At 42.9% G+C, this 15,512-nt stretch overlaps 1 protein-coding gene across 2 annotated transcripts in view; it reads left to right on the forward strand.

The window, feature by feature from the left end:
• Positions 1 to 15,512, forward strand: part of TAFA3 (TAFA chemokine like family member 3) — a 593,704-nt gene that overhangs the window by 238,889 nt on the left and 339,303 nt on the right. The window lies entirely within an intron of this gene.

Raw genomic sequence — 15,512 nt, forward strand, 5'->3', positions numbered from 1 at the left:
AGCGGCTGGAGGTTGACTTAACAAGTAGGGGAAGCGGGCTGCGTCTTGAGATTTCTAAACAGAAGGGTGTAAGCTTGTTTGCATTCTGATGTCATCTTACAAGCAATTGGAAACTTTTAAAACAAGTTAGTGTTTATTACTATTCGGCGTGAATTAGAAACTACATTATAAGGTAAATAATACATTAGAAATAGAGAAGCGCAGTGCACAAAGAGCTGAACTGTGAGAAGCAACTGCTGGCGCAAGAGAGAAACAAGCTTTCAGCAATCCACGTCATATTTTTCTTTAATAATTTATAAATTGCGAGCACTCGAGATAATAGTTTCCTCCTGTCTGTTCCCATTATTGCCATTTACACTATTGCTAATAAAAATAATGCATTCTCTGTTGTCAGAATGATATTTTTTACAAGCATTACATTGTGATATTCAAGCTTCAAAACGTTACAAATAAAATTCACACAGAACTCATTTGCCACTTTGTAGGATATTGCTTCTGTTCATGTCAACATGATTAGCAGACATGTATCTCCCTTTTTTCTTTAATAAGAGGTTCTTCAGCAGCTGCAGTGTGCACTAACAATAGAGCTCCATCTTCTTTTGCTGCTGCATTGCAGACATTTTTTAGAAAAGAAGATTGAGAATGTCCCAAATAAATCAGTAACCTTTTTTTTTCTCTTAACTATGAGGTTCTGCAGCTACTGTAGTGTGTATTATAAGTAGTGTTGAGCGAATTTGTTCGGCATTTAAAATTCGGGCTCGTGTTCGGGGCTCCGGCTTGTTCGTGCCAAAAAATCGGCTCCGCCCACGAACATCCCTGATTTGCCATGCTGTCACGCAAATGTTATCTGCGCGACAGCGTCTCAAATGAGGGATGTTCGTGGGTGGAGACGATTTTTTGGCACGAGCAAGCCGGAGCCCCGAACACGAGCCCGGATTTGAAATGCCGAACAAATTCGCTCAACACTAATTATAAGGAATAACCTTCCTTTGAAGCTTGACTTGTATAAATCTTGTTGGCCTGTGAATTTGTGCTTTTATACCGGTCACAGAACTCTCCAATTATTCATTATTTATAGATGTGAATTTCATTTGAATTATAGCATTACACTGTGTGCAGAATTATTAGGCAAGTTGTATTTTAGAGGATTATTTTTATTATTGATCAACATCTATGTTCTCAATCAACCCAAAAGACTCATAAATATCCAAGCTTAATATTTTTGGAAGTTGGAGTGGTTTTTTTTTAGATTTGGCTATTTTAGGAGGATATCTGTTTGTGCAGGTAACTATTACTGTGCCGAATTATTAGGCAACTTAATAAAAAACAAATATAATTCCATTATACGTGTTTATTTTCACCAGGTAACCCAACATCAGTGCACAAACTTTAGAGATAAACTTTTCTGGCATGCAAAAACAAAAATCAAAAAAATTAGTGATCAATATAGCCACCTTTCTTTATGATAACACTCAACAGCCTTCCATCCATACATTCTGTCAGTTGCTTGATCTGTTTTCGATCAACATTACGTGTAGCAGCCATCACAGCATCCCAGACACTGTTCCGAGAGGTGTACTGTTTTCCCTCCCTGTAGATCTCACATTTTATGATGGATCACAGGTTCTCTATGGGGTTCAGATCAGGTGAACAAGGGGGCCATGTCATTATTTTTTCTTCTTTTAGACCTTCACTGGCCAGCCACGCTGTGGAGTAGTTGGATGCATGTGATGGAGCATTGTCCTGCATGAAAATCATGTTTTTCTTGAACGATACCGTCTACTTCCTGTACCACTGCTTGAAGAAGTTGTCTTCCAGAAACTGGCAGTAGGTCTGGGAGTTGAGCTTCACTCCATCCTCAACCCGAAAAGGTCCCACAAGTTCATCTTTGATGATACCAGCCCATACCAGTACCCCACCTCCACCTTGCTGGCGTCTGAGTCGGAGTGGAGCTCTCTGCCCTTTACTGATCCAGCCTCTAGCCCATTCACCTGGCCCATCAAGAGTCACTCTCATTTCATCAGTCCATAAAACCTTTGAAAAATCAGTCTTAAGATATTTCTTGGCCCATTCTTGACGTTTTATCTTATGTTTCTTGTTCAAAGGTGGTCGTTTTTTAGCCTTCCTTACCTTGGCCATGTCCCTGAGTATCACACACCTTGTGCTTTTTGATACCTCAGTAACTTTGCAGCTCTGAAATATGGCAAAACTGGTGGCGAATGGCATCTTGGCAGCTTCACGCTTGATTTTCCTTAATTCATGGGCACTTATTTTGCGCCTATTTTGGCCAACACGCTTCTTGCGACCCTGTTGGCTATTTGCCATGAAATGCTTGATTGTTCGGTGATCACGCTTCAAAAGTTTGGAAATTTCAAGACTGCTGCATCCCTCTGCAAGACATCTCACAATTTTGGACTTTTCAGAGCACGTCAAATCTCTCTTCTGACCCATTTTGCCAAAGGAAAGGAAGTTGCCTAATAATTAAGCACACCTTAAATAGGGTGTTGATGTCATTAGTCAACACCCCTCCTCATTACAGAGATGCACATCACCAGATTTACTTAATTGGTAGTTGGCTCTCAAGCCTATGCAGCTTGGAGTAGGACAACATGTATAAAAGGTATCATGTGATCAAAATACTCATTTGCCTAATAATTCGGCACACAGTGTATATAGTTTACTAGCTACTGAACCCGTTCTACGCCCGGGTGGCGAGCATGTTTATTGGTATATGGTCTCCCATGCTGGTATGTGCTCCCCCCCTCCAGGTATTTGTGCTGCCCCCATCCTGTGCCCACCATTCTATCCTGGTATGCATGGCACCCATCATCCCCATACTGGTATACATGGCACCCCTCATCCCTATCCTGGTATGCATGGCACCCCTCACGCCCAATCCTGGTATGCATGGCACCCCTCACCCCCAATCCTGGTATGCATGGCATCTCTCACCCCCAACCCTGGTATGCATGGCACCCCTCATGCCCAATCCCAGTATGCATGGCACCCCTCATCCCTAATCCCGGTATGCATGGCACCCCTCATCCAAAATCCCGGTATGCATGGCACCCCTCATCCCTATCCTGGTATGCATGGCACCCCTCACCACCAATCCTGGTATGCATGGCACCCCTCACCCCCAATCCTGGTATGCATGGCATCTCTCACCCCCAATCCTGGTATGCATGGCACCCCTCACCCCCAATCCTGGTATGCGTTGCACCCCTCTTCCCCAATCCTGGTATGCATGGCACCCCTCATCCCCAATCCTGGTATGTGTGGTACTCCTCATCCCTATCTTGGTATGCATGGTACCCCATCCCTCATCCCTATCCTGGAATGTATGGTATCCCTCATCCTGGTATGCATGGACCCCTCACCCACATCCTGGTATGCATGGCACCCCTCATCACCAATCCTGGTATGCATGGCATCTCTCACCCCCAATCCTGGTATGCATGGCACCCCTCACCCCCAATCCTGGTATGCGTTGCACCCCTCTTCCCCAATCCTGGTATGCATGGCACCCCTCATCCCCAATCCTGGTATGTGTGGTACTCCTCATCCCTATCTTGGTATGCATGGTACCCCATCCCTCATCCCTATCCTGGAATGTATGGTATCCCTCATCCTGGTATGCATGGACCCCTCACCCACATCCTGGTATGCATGGCACCCCTCATCACCAATCCTGGTATGCATGGCTCCCTCATCCCCAATCCTGGTATGCATGGCACTCCTCATCCCCAATCCCAGTATGCATGGCACCCTTCATCCCCAATCCTGGTATGCATGGCTTCCTCATCCCCAATCCTGGTATGCATGGCTCCCTCATCCCCAAACCTGGTATGCATGGCACCCCTCATGCCCAATCCTGGTATGCATGACACCCCTCATGCCCAATCCTGGTATGCATGATACCCCTCATCCCCAATCCTGGTATGCATGGCACCCCTCATCCCCAATCCTGGTATGCATGATAGCCCTCATCCCCAATCCTGGTATGCATGGCACCCCTCATCCCAAATCCTGGTATGCATGGCTCCCTCATCCCCAATCCTGATATGCATGGCACCCCTCATCCCCAATCCTGGTATGCATGGCTCCCTCATCCCATATCCTGATATGCATGATACCCCTCATCCCCAATCCTGGTATGCATGGCACCCCTCATTCCCAATCCTGATATGCATGGCACTCCTCATCCCTATCCTGGTATGCATGGGCCTCTCATCCCCAATCCCAGTATACATGGTACCCCTCATCCCTATCCTGGCATACATGGTTCCCCTCATCCCTTTCCTGGTATGTATGGTACCCCTCATCCCTATTCTGGAATGTATAGTACCCCTCGTCCTGTTATGCATGGCACCCCTCATCCCAATTCTGGTGTGTATGGCCTCCTCATCCCAGAAACCTGGTATGCATGGCACCCAATCCCTCATCCTAGTATGCATGGCACCCCTCATCCTTATCCTGGTATGCATGGTACCCCTCATACCTATTCTGGTATGCATGATACCCCTCATCCTGGTATGCATGGCACCCCATCCCTCATCCTGGTATGCATGGTACCCCGAATTCCTATCCTGGTATGTATGGTACCCCTCATCCCTATTCTGGTATGCATGGCACCCCTCACCCCCCAATCCTGGTATGCATGGTCCCCTCAACCTCCAATCCTGGTATGCATGGTCCCCTCACCCCCCAATCCTGGTATGCATGGTCCCCTCACCCCCCAATCCTGGTATGCATGGTCCCCTCACCCCCAATCCTGGTATGCATGGGCCCCTCATCCCCCCATAATAGTATGTGTGTGGTACCCCTCTTCCTGGTATGCATGGTCCCCTCACCCCCTATCCTGGTATGTGTGGTACCCCTCACCCTCCAATCCTTGTATGCATGGTACCCTCACCCACCAATCCTGGTATGTGTGGTATCCCTCACCCACCAATCCTGGTATGCATGGTCCCCTCACCCCCCAATCCTGGTATGTCTGGTGCCCCTCACCCCCCAATCCGAGTATGCATGGTACCCCTCACCCTCCAATCCTGGTATGCATGGTCCCCTCACCCCCAATCCTGGTATGTGTGGCACCGCTCACTCCCCAATCCTGGTATACACGGTCCCCTCACCCCCCAATCCTGGTATGTCTGGTACCCCTCACCCCCCAATACTGGTATGTGTGGTACCCCTCATACTGGTATGCATGATCCCCTCACGCCACAATCCTGGTATGTGTGGCCCCCTCACCCTCCAATCCTGGTATGTGTGGCCCCTTCACCCCCAATCCAGGTATGTGTGGCCCCCTCATCCCTTTCACACTGTACACACATGCAAAAAAATGTACAGTTATACTCACCTTTCTTCTCTGTGCTCCAGTGCTGCTGTGTCCTGTTCTGTCTGAGGCCGGGGGAGGAGTGCGGCGCCGTAGCACCAAGCTGTCCGGCGGCATTTTGCTGAAAACACACTGTAAATGTGTCTTCAGTAAAATGGCACCGGATAGCGCTATGCACATGCTCCGATCCAATGCCTCACTCCTGCCCCGGTCTCTGGCGAAGAGAAGCGCCGCGGCAATGCTCCTCCCGGTCAGGTAAGTATGTAAGTATGGTGCCGGAGATCGCGGTATTCATTCAGTGTCTACTGACACTCTTGCCTGTAACGGCTCCAAGCATTCTTCTGTCTGGAGCCAGATTGAGCGTCGTGCATGAACATTCTATAGAGGCGTCAGACAGAAGGATGCTTGGCCGATTATATTATAGATTTATAAGAAATAAGTGAATCTCTAGATGAGCGATTCACCAGATTGGCTCAACTTCAACTCGTAAATTTGATTTGCGTCACAATTATTAAAAAAAAAGTTGCTTATTATCCTCTAAAGTCTCTTCAGACTCTAGAACTTAATACGAGGATGGGTTAAGGTTAAGAAATGAAAAATAATATGCTTATTTTTGCCCCCCCACCTGTCCTGGCAGCACAGCTCCCTGCCCAGTCCCCCGCTGGTCACTTCTTCTGATTGTCTCTTCCGTCTAAATCTTTTTACCTCTTCAATGCCTCCAGAATGGACTAGGTCTCACGCTATGCCATGACGTGCATCGTTCTGTGTCACAGAGGTGCTGAAGAGTAAACATCACTAAGGTGCTGAAGAGTAATCATCAAGAAGATGCAGAAGAGTAATCATCAAGAAGGTGCCGAAGAGTAGTCAAGAAGGATGGAGAAGGCAAGGTTAGAATTGAGATGAGTATCATGATTTCTTTATTTTTTCCCTGCCTTAAAAAAGAATCAAGCAACATGGCAGGAAAATGACAAATCAAGCTAAATTACTTGATTCAAGAAAATTGATAGCAAAGAAAAGTCGAGCTCTGGCAAATCTGAATTTATTTTTTGTGAAATTGGAAATTGATTTGATTTGCTCATCTCTACTGTTTTTGTAACCAGTGAAGGTTACAATGTAAAATAAATAATAATATAAATTAGTCGCTGAATCATGTTCTTTTATATACATAATGTGGCAGAACTAAATGAGGCAAAAAGTCAATGACCAAGTTAAAAACATACAGTAAGAAAATGTAATTTATATAATGATTAGCAAAAGCCTTCTTTCTGCAGCAATGACTGCTTCTGCTGACATGTCTAAAGAAAAGGCTTTCTAGTCATCTTCACAAACAGTATGTCATCATTAAAAGTCCAGCTACAAGCCTGTGTCGGAAGTGTCCTAGAAATGCCAAGCTCTTGGTGTGTTGGTCCAAGTAAATTGTCCTTTACAGCAGTGATTCTCAACTCCAGTCCTCAAGGTCCCTAACAGGTTTCATCATTTCCTCAGTATTGCACACATGATGGAATTATTTACAAGATATCGGAAATTGCCACAGGTTCTCTTTATAGCAAATCCACAAATCATGACCTGTCGGGAGGCCTTGAGGATTGGAGTTGAGAAACATAGCTTTAAGGCATATGTTATTATTGTGAGCTGTATGATAGAAGGCAATAAACACGATTGCAACCAATTATTATTTTATTTATCCATCTGAAAGAAAGCAACTTTGCAAGTGGTCTCGATGTAAAATATCCTACCATTTTTTGTAAATGACTCATAAGCAGATTCATGGGTCTACAAGGATACAGACTAATAGGAAGCATATATTTTATGATATCTTATTTTAACCTGCAGACTGGAGGGGGGTAACATAAAACTGCAGAATCAGACATAACACAGCATTTGTAACCATGGAAACATATAGTTCTGCCTAGAAGCTGTATACACTAAATATTAACCGGAATTTATTATAAAGGAGAAATAATTTGTGCAAGCTCTAAAATTAAATCTTTAGACACAAATATTTAGACAAATGGATAATGCTCTTTTCACAGTCTTGCCAATTTACTCTATATATCTTTATTTTAATAGAAGGTATAAATGTTTAATTTCCTTTATCTTTTAGTTGTCATGTTCCTTTATTGCAATACTATGAATTCTCCCAAAAGCTCTATGTTGCCTTTGGATTTAGTAGTTATCTAGGGTATCTAGGATATGTGTACACAGAGTTTTTGTTTTCAAGAGTTTTGGGGTGGATCCACTTCAAAAACTACTTGAAAAATCAACTAAAATACAAATTATATTCATTTCTATTGGAAAACCACTTTGTTGTTCATATGTTCAGTCTTTAGAGATTTCTTTCCACCTCAGTTCTTAAAAAATACCTAATGGGAACAAGAAAGTGCATGTAGAGTAAATTCTTTGGAGCTGATCTTGATGAAATCCACTTGAAATTAGGCAATGTCCAATTGCTTCAGGAAATGAAAAATCCTCAAAAACAACTGGAAAAAGGAATGCCTCCTGAAGTGGTTTCCATTTGAACTACCTGTAGATAGTCATTAACATTGTGGTTGCTTGAAATTAAAGGTTTAACTGCTTCCTGATATAGGCAATAATAAGACATTTGTGTTAGGCACAGGTGTAAAGAAATTGCTCTCCACACGTATGGTGGCCATCATCAAGGCAGCTGCAAAGTTTCCATCTTTGCATATATATATATGTATATATATGAACATAAAAAGAAGTTTTTCTAAATAAAAAAACATAAAAGTTTAAATCATCACACTTTTCCCAATTTAAAATTAAAGACATTTAAATAAAAGTAAAAAATAAAAACATTCTGCATTGGTGCATCTGAAAAAATTCTAATGCATCAAAATTAGGGATGTGTGAACATGCTCGGTGGTACTTGGATATCACTAGAGTATCTGGGTGCTCAGATATGCTCAGCACTCGGCGAGCATTAGCTGGTGCTCAAATTTTAAGCTTGAATCCCCGCCCGGAATGTTTGGTGCCTGTTACACAGCCAATAAGCATGTGGGAATTGCCTGCCAGTGACTGTAATGCCATAGCCATCTTGGTAGTGGCATTACTGTGATTGGCTGGCCGTATTACATCATCAGGAGTTATAAAAGAAAAGGCACCGCCATGCTCAGCACACTGACACCATTGCACATCTCAGGGAGAGTTCTTATTGGAGGGAGATAGTGCTTGTCCAGGCCTGTGTGTGCAGAGTTTACCGAATCAGTATCCTCTAATGTTGATACTAGTGTTGATACTGGTGCTTATTCTGAACCATTATAATAACAGTCGATGTAAGGGCTAAACCGGTGCTTTGCTGTTTTTATCAGATACATTCTGCATTTAGCCCAGGTGGTATATCACACTCCAAAAAAGCGTTGAAATCTTTTTATAGATTCGATTAGTCATCCATAGAGTATTACTTGCTTTCTGTTACATTTCGGTGGTATATAACACTCCAAAAAAAGCATTCAAAAATTTGGTGGCAGGATCCTTAAGTTTGGAATCGGCGTCTTTCCCAGAATCACCAAGGCACAAACCCAAGCCGCAACGTTCGTTGCTGGGGTTCTTGCGGACTGCGGATGGGAGAACAAGATTCAGGAACTGTTAAGCGGACTGCGGGGCCTACAGTGGTGGCCAAAAGTATTGGCACCCCTGCAATTCTGTCAGATAATACTCAGTTTCTTCCTGAAAATGATTGCAATCACAAATTCTTTGGTTTTATTATCTTCATTTAATTTGTCTTCGATGAAAAAACACAAAAGGAATTGTCCTAATGCCAAATTGGATATAATTCCACACCAAACCTAAAAAAGGGGGTGGACAAAAGAATTGGTACTGTTTGAAAAATCATGTGATGCTTCTCTAATTCGTTTAATTAACAGCACCTGTAACTTACCTGTGGCACCTAACAGGTGTTGGCAATAACTAAATCACACTTGCAGCCAGTTAACATGGATTAAAGTTGACTCAACCTCTGTCCTGTGTCCTTGTGTGTACCACATTGAGCATGGAGAAAAGAAAAAAGACCAAAGAACTGGCTGAGGACTTGAGAAACCAAATTGTGAGGAAGCATGAGCAATCTCAAGGCTACCAGTCCATCTCCAAAGACCTGAATGTTCCTGTGTCTTCCGTGCGCAGTGTCATCAAGAAGTTTAAAGCCCATGGCACTGTGGCTAACCTCCCTAGATGTGGACGGAAAAAAAAATTGATGAGAGATTTCAATGCAAGATTGTGCGGATGGTGGATAAAGAACCTCGACTAACATCCAAACAAGTTCAAGCTGCCCTGCCGTCCGAGGGTACAACAGTGTCAACCCGTACTGTCCGTCGGCGTCTGAATGAAAAGGGACTGTATGGTAGGATACCCAGGAAGACCCCACTTCTTACCCCGAGACATAAAAAAGCCAGGCTGGAGTTTGCCAAAACTTAACTGAGAAAGCCTAAAACGTTTTGGAAGAATGTTCTCTGGTCAGATGAGACAAAAGTAGAGCTTTTTGGGAAAAAGCATCGACATGGAGTGTACAGGAAAAAAAAAGAGGCATTCAAAGAAAATAACACGGTCCCTACAGTCAAACATGGTGGAGGTTCCCTGATGTTTTGGGGCTGCTTTGCTGCCTCTGGCACTGGACTGCTTGACCGTGTACATGGCATTATGAAGTCTGAAGACTACCAACAAGTTTTGTAGGGCCCAGTGTGAGAAAGCTGGGTCTCCCTCAGAGGTCATGGGTCTTCCAGCAGGACAATGACCCAAAACACACTTCCAAAAGCACTATAAAATGGTTTGAGAGAAAGCACTGGAGACTTCTAAGGTGGCCAGCAATGAGTCCAGACCTGAATCCCATAGAACACCTGTGGAGAGATCTCAAAATGGCAGTTTGGAGAAGGCACCCTTAAATTATCAGGGACCTGGAGCAGTTTGCCAAAGAAGAATGGTCTACAATTCCAGCAGAGCATTGTAAGAAACTCATTGCTGGTTACCGGAAGCGGTTGTTCGCAGTTATTTTGGCTAAAGGTTGTGCAACCAAGTATTAGGCTGAGGGTGCCAATACTTTTGTCTGGCCCATTTTTGGAGTTTTGTGTGAAATGATCAATGATTTGATTTTTGCTTCATTCTCTTTTGTGTTTTTTCCTTGCAAGCAAATTAAATGAAGATAATAATACCAAAGAATTTGTGATTGCAATCATTTTCAGGAAGAAACTGAGTATTATCTGACAGAATTGCAGGGGTGCCAATACTTTTGGCCACCACTGTAGGCTGATTTGAAAAGAAAAGGAAGCAAGCCATGACCAGGGCTGGAGGGCCTGCTAGCTGCAAAGTACCGACGGTTGGCATCCTGGGGGGAGGTCGTTACGTATGACCAGCAGCAGAGATAGGGGTTCATAGAAGAGTTTGGGATCACATCTCATTTAATCAGTTGGCAGTAAAGATAGAAGATGTGCCTCGAAGGCTGCAAGAGCTGATGGCTGGAACCAGGGTCATGTTCCTCAAAATAGAGGGGCAACATTGCTGGTATGCATTGGGTTTGGTCAGAGAAGGAAGGGAGCAGGATAGGAGAGGCTCCTTGAGGTGACTCAAGAGGGGGCTACCACCCCCAAGAGATCGGACAGTTCTTTGAGTTCCCCACCTCCTATGTGGGAGCAGACAATGGTGCAAGTGACATAGGGGTTGTCGCCCATTTTTACTTGTTGGGGGCTCTAGCACTACCCGAAGCCAGGTCACTTACAGCCCAGGCACTTGGAAATCAGGCTCCTGGAATCAGGTAGAGGTAGTCCCCCATCCTCCTGAGGAAGGAGAAGAAGCGAATATTCTGAAGGGGATAACTGTATTTCCCTCCTTATAATTTTTTCGTGGCTTTGCACTTTGTGCAAAGCCTTTATAAGTGTAGGTGTATAGCAGCTACACTTAAAATTTTTTTGAATGAAGCCACCCAATTGTTGCCTTTCAGCGGTCTATGGATGACAGGATGACCCTCCTTATAATTGTTTCCTGGCTTTGCACTTCATGCAAAGCCTTTATGAGTGTAGGAGTACAACAATTACACTTTAAAAATATTCGAATGAGGTGCGCCAGTTGTTGCCTTTCAGGAGTCTATGGATGAATGGGTGACTCTCCTTAGAATTTTTTCCTGGCTTTGCAATTTGTGCAAAGCCTTTTTGGCGAGTGTAGGAGTACATCAACTACACTTTCAAAATATTTACATGAAAAAATTTTCTGGATTCAATTAGTCATCCATACTGTTTAATGCGGTTATTGTTACATTACCATTGTATCTAAAACTCCAAATAAAGTTCAACATTTTTTCTGGATTCAATTAGTCATCCATACAATTTAATAGAGTTAGGCTGCGCGCCCACTATGCGTTTTTTAAGCGTTTCCACGGCGAAATTGGCAGAAGGTCTGCAATGTTCCCCAATGATAATCCACATGTGCTGTGGACATGCTGCAGAAATTTCCGCTGCAGATTATCACTGCGGAAAAATCAGCACTACCATTAATTTTGCGGAATTGCGGCATATTAGCCACCATTGACTTGCATTGCACCGCATAACATCCGCATGACTACACGTGCACATGCGGATATTATGCGGTTCAATGCACGGATGGTACCTGTTCTGGAGAAGAGGAGACTCTCCTCCAGACCCGAGTACCATAGTACCTGTAGTTAAAAAAAAACTAAAATAAAAAAAAACCTTATACTCACCTTTCCGGCACCCCCCGGTCTCCTCTGAGCGGTGCTGCTGTCTCCTTGGCTTCCGGCGGTGGTCTGCAAGGACCTTCCGTGACGTAATTTAGTCATGTGACGGTCACGTGACCGCTGATGTCAGCGGTCAGGTCATAGTAGCGTGACCATCACATGACTAAATGATGTCATGGAAGGTCCTTTATAGAGCACCGAGAGCCACCGAAGATACCGGACGCATCACTGAGGAGACCGGAGGCCATCTGAAGGTGAGTATAATGTTTTTTTTTTACTATTGATGCTGCATTTGCAGCATTGTAACTTGGTCATACTATATAAATCCATGCCGGTTGCATGGATTTATATAGTGTGACTAAGTTGTCAAGCACTTTTCCAAGTGATGCTAAAATCGCTTGGAAAAGCGCTTAACAACTCCCATGCGAAATTGCATGTTCAAAACGCTTCACTTACGCTTCTACCTGGCAGAAAAAACTCAATCCGCATGCGTTTTTTCTGCTAGGGAGATGCAGAAACTCTCAGGAAAAATCCATAGCATTTCTGCATCATGGGCACATAGCCTCATTGTTACATTATGGTGGTATCTAAAACTCCCCCCAAAAAATTTCTGGATGCAATTAGTCATCCATACAGTTTATGGCGATGACACCATCATCAGCGCAATGATTCTACTTCTGTGCCTACTTAAACAGTTGCTGCTGACAATTAAACATGAAGCTTTGCCTGAGATGGAGGAGAAGGAGGAGAAGATAGTGTAGAGAGTAGTCATCATGGTAGAGACAGGAAAGTGTTGGCTGCAGGGACCTTGGCACATATGGCAGATTATATGTACCACTGCCTTTCCCATGACTCTCGAGTTACATTCATCTTGGCCAAAAAATACTACTGGTTGATCACCCTTTTAGACCCACGCTATAAGAAGAACCTCGCATCTCTTGTTCCTGAGGAGGAGAGGTCTACTAAAATGGTGTGATACCAGAAGGTCATTGTGGAAAATATATTGAAAATATTCCCATCAGACAACTCTAGTGACATGGGTCAAGATTCCTTGCCTAACCAAGGAGGAGAAGTGAGTGAGACAGACACCAGGTGCAGCAGAGGCATGGGTGCACTATCAAAAGCCTGGGCCAATTTCATGACACCCTCCCAGCATCTAGGCCCTGATGACGGGTATTTTTGACAAGGAGGGAAAAGTTTTTAAAGATGGTCAAGCAATATTTGGCTTACAAAACCAGCATACTCTGACCTTTAGCTATTGGGTCTTAAAGCTGGACACCCAGCATGAGCTGTCCCTCTATGCCTTGGAAGTGTTGTGCTACCCTGAGGCTAGCGTCTTGTGTGAGTGAGTTTTTACTGCCGCCGGTCGAGTCAAAACAGACAGAAGCTTTCACCTGTCAACAAAAAGTGCTGACAGGCTCATACTGATTAAAATGAACAAAACTGGGATTAGTCCCGACTTTTCCACACCATCAGATGACAGCAACATATAAAGTGTTTTTAATCTTCCATATTTGAATGAAGCCCGCCAGGTGTTACCCTCAAGGGTCTATGGATGACTAGATGACCCTACTTATAATTTTTTACTGGCTTTGCACTTTGTACTAAGCCTTCATGAGTGTAGGAGTACATCAACTATACTTTTAAAATATTTTAATGAGGCCTGCAAGTTGTTGCCTTCAAGGGTGTATGGATGACTGTATTACCCTCCTTATCATTTTTTCCGGGCTTTGCACTTTGTGCAAAGCTTTTACGAGTGTGAAAGTGCCACAGCTATACTTAATTTTTTATGAGGCATTCCATTTGGTACCTTGAAGGGTGTATGGATGACCCTGCTTGTAATTCTTGGCAGGCTTTGCACTGTGTGCAGAGCTATTATGAGTGTAGAAGTACCACAACTTCACTTTGTTCACAATATTTGAATGAGGTACTACAGATGGTTCCTTCAAGGGTGTATGGATGACACTGCTTATAAATTTTGGCAGGCTTTGCACTACATGACAATTTGAATAGAATGTATATGAGGTCCTCCTTCCATTCTCTTCCATCTAATTTTTATCAGTTCGTGCTTCCGTTATAAATTACACAGAAATTTAAAAAAATAAATAATTAAAAATTCAATTTTGGCTTACTTAAATTAATATATTTTTATAAATACTTGTTAAATTTTGTTTCTCAACATTTTTTCCCTGTAAACTCCAAGTTCTCTTCGATTTTGAATGTTTTATTGCCAGTCCTTAAAGGGAAGTAAAAGTGTGACACCATTGTTCTCAGCAACGATCTGGGAGTTAGAGATGCTTCTAGGTATCTTTCCCATGCTGTTATCCTTCCATTCAGCACTTTTTCCATCCACTTCAATATTTTCACTGCCCCCAGACAACTTTGTAGGGCCTGCCAGGAAAATGTTCGGATTTCCCATTGACTCCCATTATTCTCACTTCTCTAAATGAGCATTCAAGCATAAGGAATTGGTCAGTTCGAGTAACGCGCATCCAAGCATTTTAGTGCTCGCTCATCCCTTATCAAAATATAAAATTATTTAACTTATACAGTGAACAACAGAATTACCATTTTTCAATCTATGGAACACTCCAAAAAAATGCAATAAAAAGTGATCAAATCATTGTATGTACCCCAAAATGGTACCAATAAAAATGTCTGCCACACAAAAAACAAGCTCTTACACGGCTACATAAACAGAAAAATAACAAAAAATAATACGGGTCTAAGATAATGGAGTCATAAGCCAAATATTTTTTTTCAAATTTATGATTTTTTTTTCCACCTAAATAAAAAAATAACTTTGCAAGTTTGATATCGCCATAATTGTACTGACCTAAATTCTGATATAAATTCTTTATGCCAGGTCACTTTTTTGCTGCACAATAGCTGCACAATAAAGGCCGTAAAAACAAAGCCCAAAAAACAAAAGGGAAATTGCATTTTTTCACCATATAACTGCATTTGAAATTTTTTGTCCATTCTTTAATTCCTTGTATGGTAAAATTACAAAACTACTGCTCATCCCACAAAAGCAAGCCCACGTATGACTATGTTGACAGAAAAAAATAGTTGACTGAAGCAGAAAGGAGTTAAAGGGTTTCATACCTATTTCTCTTCAAGTTGATATTCACATCTCTTCATCAGGGAAGTCCTCCTTGTTTTGTAATGACTGTCTCCACTATCAGTTTAACTCAATAGATTATCTGAGGATTATCTGAGGAGCTCTTTAGTTACTTAATGATCACTCACTGCTAAGCACAGTAGGTAGAAAAATGCTGTATAATAGTAGCAATAGTCAGTAACTGGCATTTTAGAATGTCAGTAGTATCCTTAATCCTGAATAATCGCTTAGAAATTATTGGACCTTATTGAATATAAATGAACACTGAAAAGATTTTAAGAAAACTGCCTGACGTTATGTACAAGGCCCTCATAGACTGGGAGATATTAAAATAATTGAAAGTGAAGGCAGAT

Source organism: Phyllobates terribilis, unplaced genomic scaffold (assembly GCF_046119375.1).
Source record: "Phyllobates terribilis strain yellow unplaced genomic scaffold, ASM4611937v1 Scaffold_2__4_contigs__length_985480577, whole genome shotgun sequence".
In the NCBI taxonomy this organism is placed as follows: domain Eukaryota; kingdom Metazoa; phylum Chordata; class Amphibia; order Anura; family Dendrobatidae; genus Phyllobates; species Phyllobates terribilis.